The 7,799-nt window shown below is 48.9% G+C and overlaps 1 protein-coding gene across 2 annotated transcripts in view; it reads right to left on the bottom strand.

Moving 5' to 3' along the window:
* Fgd4 (FYVE, RhoGEF and PH domain containing 4) overlaps window positions 1-7,799 on the bottom strand; it is a 232,783-nt gene that overhangs the window by 133,181 nt on the left and 91,803 nt on the right. The gene's annotated exons all lie outside the window — the stretch shown is intronic.

Genomic DNA, 7,799 nt, shown 5'->3' with positions numbered 1-7,799 from the left:
TTATTGAGAAAGATCCACTTTAAAGATGTCAAGCCATCTCAACTTACCAAATAAGCTGCCATCTAGTAAAATAAAACACAATTTATGTAAAAAAAAAATTTTAGCAGTGAAATGAATTTGTATTTTCCAAAGAAAACATGGGAAAACCAAAGAAAATTCTATGCAAGAGGCGCCACAGCAGCGGGTAAAGGTGCTAACTGCACCAACCTTTTAGACAAGTCATACATACCTAGCAGGCTCCCAGCGCTGCGGCTCCAGGACAGATCGTGGTCTGCATTCTGCGGCCACCTGCCTACTCAGCAACCCCGCCAGTAACATTCCAAACCTCAGCCCCCACTTTTTCCTCTCCCCATCTTCCTTGGTTTTGAAAACTGCAATCCTGGCCTTCCTGTCTGCTCCAGCGGCAGCTGCAGCTTCAAAGCTGGCCCTTCTGGCCCAGGTCAGGCTGCAGCCTTGCAGCTAGAGGCTTTCCCAGTTGACATCTGCCTCCCCCTGCCCCCTACAGGCAGGCAGGTAATTTTCATGCTCGCAAAGCACTCTGCCACCTCAGAGATCCAAGTTCCAGAGGTCTGAGAGGTGACAGCCTCACTGGCTGCTCCCCACCTCCATTCAGGCCCCAGCTCAGTGTCCCCCCCCTCCACTCCCCTGAGCTCCCATGAGCAGCGAGTCCTGCACAGCATCCTCTCCTCCGGCTTCACCCATGGGGGTTCCCCATGGCCAACATTACCGCACTCATCTCCCCAGACGCCTCTCCAGGCCAGGCCCTGGCCACTCAGAACTCTGTGTCCCCAGCACCGAGCAAAGGTCCTCAAGTCACAGTGACCACAAACAGATAGTCGGCGTGGATGGAGGAAGGCACTGCGCAACTTTTCTCTGTGTGCACATCTGGGGCCACCTAAGAACCCAGTGTTCATGAGCAGGCGTGCAAATAAAGCACACAGCTGGGAGGACTGGGAGGTGGCTGCTAAAATACTGTCACCAGGACGGTGTGGTAGGAGGAGAGAGGCCTGTTATGCTAATGACAATACACTGTACTGAGTTCCTCAAGTGGGTGGACACCCCATGAGGACTTCACAAGTACTTTAAACTTCACAGGGACAATGGCGTGGGTCTTGTCGTCTTCTGATGTTCTAGGTACGGACACAGACTCAGAATTTCAGCTCTCCGCTCAAATCCTCACCAGACAGATGAGCACCTCATCTGGTTCTGACTTACCACAACACAAGGCCTTCCAGATGTGGAGGGAGGAACACGAAACCATTGACTGAAAAACAGGCCGCAGGCCCAAGCACCGCTGCAAGAGTGCAGCAGGAACACAGGCCTTCGCCTCAGAATGTGAAGGGCTGCTGTGAGGACCAAATACCCATGGTGCGTCCCAGCTTTCCAAAAATGTTAGCAGCATAAGTTACAATTTTTCTAAAAAGAAAATGCACTCCTTCATTACATCTTTTAAAATGTTTGCTCCCCTAGATTCCTGGGTAGATCTAACTAAATAGCAAGACAGTGAAAAATAAAAACTTGGTGGACTTGGGAGATAGCTCAGTGGTCTAAGTGCCTGCCTGGCAAGCACAAAGACCCAGGTTCAATCCCCAATACTACATGCCATGCTGGCCCCAGAACCAGGAGTGGTGGCATACACCGGTAATCTCAGTGCTGGGGAGGCTGAGACAGGAGGATCACTACAAGTCTGAGATGCACAGTGAGATCCTGTACCAAATAGATAGACAGACAGACAGACTCAGAAGGGCAAGGAAACAGTACTTGAAGAAGGCAAGTGAAGAGGGGCCGTGTTCTCTCCAGCTCCAGGGTTGGGTGCTGGTGTCCTCCATCAGAGCGACTCCACCTGCACTGCCCAGAGTCCGCTAAGAGGAGAACAGGGAGGAGTGGCCCAGAGCCAGCAGTCCCCGCACACTTTTGCAAAGTAAAAAGGCACTAGAAGCAGAGAAGTCAACAATTTCTCCTCTTCAAAGACCAGGCAGGCATCCACACAGTCTGGACCCCACTGTGACCACCGCTATGCCTGCCACACGCCGGCCCCCCAGGCCGATCTCAGGGGACTGTCCTCCACCTCCCTTCACCACTGAGCATGCCCATGTCACTCACTGCTCTTCTAGGATGGGATATGAAGTCACAGGTTTCCAAACTTCCTCAAATCTTGCTGTCCGTGGCATCTCAGCGACTTTTTCATGGTGCACCAGGCCAAGAAAAATTCTGTAGTGTTCCTCTTGTTAATTAACTAGAGTTGTACACAAACCACCTGACAGGTATTTCTGACCTAGCTATCCCATTTAAAACAGCACACAGGAACCTTACAAGGCAACAGGACGGTTCTCTACTCTACTGCTCACTAGTGGGCGTGGGCGCCCGCCGGGCCCTGCGCAGTCTCCCACAATAGGGTCACACCAGATGCCCACACTTCCTATTTTCACCAGCTTGGTATCACAGTACTCACTAAACTCATAGCTCTGCAAACCTATGACATCACGGAAAGAAACAAAGTACAACTTTAAGCTAAAACTGGAAACCACCCAGAGGTAGCAGTTGGCACTGGGTGAGTGGATGTTGCCGTTTCCCCAAGCCAACACCCCAGGGCTGTCTGGGGTGTCAGGGTCTCATTCCACCACCTTGATGGCAGGGACAATGTGCGGAGTACCCTAACGGCACAAGGAAATTGGCTGAACTAAGCTGAACTTTTCTGCTCACGACTCAGGGAGCTGGATGAGGAGTCCAGCTTCATGGGACAGGAGTGTTGGTTTGGTTTTGTTTGTTGAAATCACCCCTCATTCCTCAGAGGGGACTGGCAGGTCAGAGTCCACAACCCACACAGGTCCCACCCCGGCAGAGGAGTCCACACCAGGGGACTTGCAAGACAAGCTTGGGGTCATCACAGCTCAACTATGTGGGGCCTCCAGTCCGTGTCCACCACTGGTCTCTTGTACTGAAACTGAACAGTGGTGCTGTCTCAGTCAGCTGACAATGACGAGATTTGTGTCCTCACACCATTAGGGTTTTTTTGCAACTGGGGATTGAACTCAGGCCCTTGCGCTTGCCAGGCAAGCATTTATTCTACTGAGCCATCTCCCCAGTCCTACCATTAGGTTATTAGTTCATGTCTTTGTGACAATAACATGACATTCCTTCTCCTTCCAAAACCTTAATACAGGTTCTACATGGGGGAACTATTGACCACCTGCATCTAAGCCTGGTGCCTTCCATACTTTTCATTCTCATCTATGTTTTTCAAGAAGTGACTCATTCAAAAACATTTGGAATCTAGACTTTTAAATTATTTTGTCTAAGAAAGAATTCTGAAGAATAGGAAAATGAAGAAGCTATAGAAAATACTTGTGTATAACCCATGTCATTGTATTAATAAATATCTAAAATATACCTAAGAAAGTGTAACAATGTGGAAAGAAGCTAAATAAACAATATTCTAGAAATGAGATGTGTTATGTTCCACAACTTGGACAGTTCCATTCTAAACTTCACAGATCATCGGATGCCAGTACCTTTTTTTTTAAAAATATTTATTTATTTTTATTTATTACATTTATTTATTGTGTGTGTGTGTGGCCAGCTCAGTCCACCAGGGGGCGGGGCTGGCTGGCATGTGGTGCTGGAGGATCGAACCGAGGTCCCTGTGCTTTGCCAAGCTTGTTTCAAGTAGGTGCTTTAGACCACTGAGCCATCTCTCCAGCCCTGCCAGTACCTTTTTGTAGGTGAAATTTTAATACAACTGTCTGAGAAACAAAGACTTGCACATCTTGTAGGAAGTGGAAGAAGGCAGCACACACAGAGCCGAGCAGCAAGAACGCTCCGCACAGAGGTCATGCTGGAACAACTACCCAACTGTGGCACCAGGAACCTTCTCCTTGGTGTTGCAGAACTGAGGCCACACCAGAATAGAAGCGATGAAAACTTGGGTTTTGTCCACATAAAACTGAAGGCTCAACAATTAATCCCTGCAGCTCACGGAATATTCTAGATCCAGGCACAGTGACATGTAGCTGTAGTCCCAACACCTAGGGAGGCTGAGACAGGAAGATCACTTGAGCCCAGGAACTGGAGGCCACCCTGAGCAACAAAGCAAGACTCTGGCTTAAAATAAAAATCTTTAAGACCAAACCACACAAGCTTTTGAACAAACTTATACTTGCGTTCTTACAAGTTTTATTTGTAAGGAGAAAAGGCAAATTGGGCAAAAATTGAATGATCCATTGAATTCTTATCATTGATACCCAATCCCTAATTACTGATAATCAATCCTTATTGATAATTAGGATTATCAATCCTTATTGATTATTAGCCTAACCCTGTGAAGTAGAAAGTATCAAAAAGGGACAGAAAGGGCTGGAGAAATGGCTCAGTGGAATAAGCACTTCCCTGGCAAGCATAAGGGCCTGAGTTCAATCCCTGGTTCTGGGGAAAAAAAAAAAGCGGGGGGGACAGAGGCCTGGGGAGATAGCTCTGCAATCTAAGCACCTGCCTGGCAAGCACAAGGTCCCACCAAGCTGGCCACCAAAACTGGGTGTGGTGGCATAAGCCTGGAATCCCAGCACTGGGGAGGCTGAACCAGGAGGATCACTGTGAGTCCAAGCTGCGTTGTGAGACCTTGTACCAAATAAATAAGTAAATAAATGGTGAAAAATAAACAAACAGGGAGAGAACCCAGGCTGTGTAGGGTCTCTCGAGCCAAAGCACGAGGCGTGTCTACTGTGAACATCTGAAGGTGCCCAAGTATGAAATTGTGGATAGAGAGGGGGTGCGTGTGTGTGAGCGGGGTGTAGGTGCAGTGTGTGTAGAGACTCGTGCGGCAGTGGTGTGGTACAAGGCTGCGTGGGCTGGTGTGGGCTGCAGAGTGGGGTTGAGTCGCCAGAAGCGCAGGCATCTGCTCTGCAGCCTTCGTGCCCTAAGCGCCTTGGCCTCTTGTGGGGTAACAAGAGCATAACCCGAGGCGCAGGCCACTGCTCAGTCTGCTAACGTCGTGGATGCAGACCCGTGATGTGGGCGGGATGGGCACCCTGGTAAAGATTCTTATCCAGAACTTATCCTCAGCGGGACCGAGGCCTCCATCTGAGATGCACGCGCAAGTTCTGGCACCTTGATCTTGGGAGGATCAAAGAGACCGAATGTGTGGCTTCGGAGCCCCTGGAAAAGCCTCCTGCTTCAGGAAGCGGCGGCCAGAGGGACAGCCTTTCCCCCTGGGAGCCGAGAGGAGCACACAGTGACTTCCTGCTGTAGAAAAAGCCCACAGAAAGCAGAAATGTAACAAAGAGAACACCTCTGCTCCTTTCATGCTGGGGATGAGCTGTCCAGCCTCAGTCCCGCTTCCTGTCCAGTCTTCTCAGGAAGGTGAGGAGTCAGCATTGTCCCAGCACCCAGGACTTGGCTGCTGTGAAGGCCAGCACAGGCCAGGACCCTGGTCACCACACAGTCCTCACCCCTCAACTTCTCTGTGACTTCCCCCTCCCTGGCCCAGACGCAAGCAACCCTGACTCTCAGGGATTGTCTCAACCACTCCCCTCTTTTCTCCTCCAGAATCTTCAGTCAGTAAGGTAAGATCAATAAAACTTCATGGAATTAATGTTCATAAAAACAGGTACCACGAGCAAGTGTGTTTAGCTATCGCTGGCCAGTTCACTGACAAACTAGGAATCCATCTGTTCAGACACAGAACTCCCAGACCGGACCAAATCTTCACCTGTGTGAATCAGAAACGCAGCTAAATATCTTATGCGTCGTACAGCTGAAGGCAAGCAAAAGTAGAAAGACTGCCCAGTATCCGACTGGATGTTTCTTTTTCATTGCTTTTACTTATTGGTTCCTACCGTGGTTCTAGGTAAAATCTAAGAGGACAGGGACTCTGTCTTGCTTGTCACTGGGTTTGTCTCCCACGGCACATGGTAGTTGCTCCTTAAATCTTTGTTGAAGGAACAACTACAACTGCAAGGGGGCGCTGCAGAGAACGCAGATGATGCTAAGCTAGACCACACCACCGCAGCCCACCGCAGCCCACCCCAGCAAGTGCAGAAATCAAAAGCATTTCACGTTTGCAGACCTGGTGCACTGAACATGCTACGGTGTGAGGCGTGCGACTGGCAGCGTTCCGAATGCGGTGCTCACTGAGAAACTTTACGAAACCATTTCAAACGAAGAGTCGGCTTCGTGTTTTTCTCAGTCACGTCAGGTAGTCAAAGTTTAAAAGGCGACTTTGACGGATGGTTCAGCTACTTAGTTAAGTTTTATTTTATAGAAATCAGCACTGCCCAGGAACAGAATTTCTCCAACAGTCCAATAAATGTCAGTACATTAATTTCAAGTCCCATTAAATAAACAAACTCCGCCTAAGAAGATTTCCTCCTGGCTCGAAGGAGCCCCCCTTTATTCTCAGTGAATGTACAGATTCCTCCTGCAGGCTAAGCTAACTCATTATTCAGAGTCACTACGTGACTTTGTGAAAAGGTTTCTAATAATCTTCTAAGTGCTGTTCACTTTAGAGGATTTTCAACCATCAACTGAATTCTTGCTGGATGAAACTTATGAATTTTAACAAGCAAGCGTTATGCTCTAATTTGGTTCTTTAAAAACGGACAACACAGTGCTTGAAGGATGGAACCACAACACAATTCAGTGTTAGACAGAACAGTAATGCACATGTAGGAGCTCTCTCTCTCTCTCTCTCTCTCTCTCTCTCTCTCGCTCTCGCTCTCTCTCTCTCTCTCCCCCTCCCCTCCCGCCCCCTGAGTCCCATCTTTCCTGACCCAAAGCCAAAAAAGTAAAATGCCATCACTAGAAAGATGTGACTTTTGACTTACCTCTTCCAAAAGCAGGATTTACGATTGCAAGCTACAGTAGCATGCCTGACTGTATGGCCCGCATTTATACCCAGTATGATTTATCAACTCACCAACGAAACCTGACACACTCCTATTCATATGCAGTTTCAAATGTTCCTGAGCAAGCAGGGAAGGAAGGCTAAAAAAAATAGGTCTTCCATGAGAAGGGAACTTGTCTACTTAGTACCATGTCATTTAATTCTGTGTCACAAACACTTGTCAAGCATGCCAATAATCAAGAGGCCTGACAGCGAGTGCGGTGGTCATGCCTATAATCCCAGCCCTGAGGCAGACCGAGCCAGGAGGACCACAAATTCAGGCCCAGACTAGACAACTTAGTGGGCCCGAAACAAATAGCCTTCAAGGAATTCTTTTTTTTTTTTTTTTTTTTGCAGAACCAGGGATTGAACTCAGGCCCTTGTGCTTGCCAGAGAAGCACTTACTCCACTGAGCCATTTTCCCAGCCTCCCAAGGAATTCTTAAGTCTTTTACTTACTTAAAAATAAAATTAGTGAGTGAGACCCAGGCCGCGGGATCCTGAACAGACCCAGAGTGCAGGCCCGGCGAGTGAGTGAGACCGACCCAGGCCGCGGGATCCTGCACAGACCCAGAGCACAGGCCCGGAGAGTGAGTGAGATGACCCAGGACGCGGGATCCTGAACAACCCAGAGCGCAGGCCTGGTGAGTGAATGAGACGACCTGGTCCAGAGATCCTCATTTGACCCAGGCTGCAGGCCCAGCACAAAACCCTTCAGCAGAACTCCCTGCAAAGAGGCTAGAAGCAAGACCCACCCAGCTGATTCAGGAGCAGAACATCTTGCCAGAGAGACACAAAGGGTTCTCTAACACCTGCAGCAGAAAGAAGTGAAGCACAGCAGCCAGATCCAAGGAACACCCACCTGGAGGAATCCGAACTTCATAGATCTGGACCTGGTGCTAAGGTAATAACTCTATCTAAGC

Source organism: Octodon degus, unplaced genomic scaffold, assembly GCF_000260255.1.
Source record: "Octodon degus isolate 3935 unplaced genomic scaffold, OctDeg1.0 scaffold00047, whole genome shotgun sequence".
Classification (NCBI taxonomy): Eukaryota; Metazoa; Chordata; class Mammalia; order Rodentia; family Octodontidae; genus Octodon; species Octodon degus.
The sequence above is the reverse complement of the archived record's forward strand: the minus strand, read 5'-3'. Positions and strand labels throughout refer to the sequence as shown.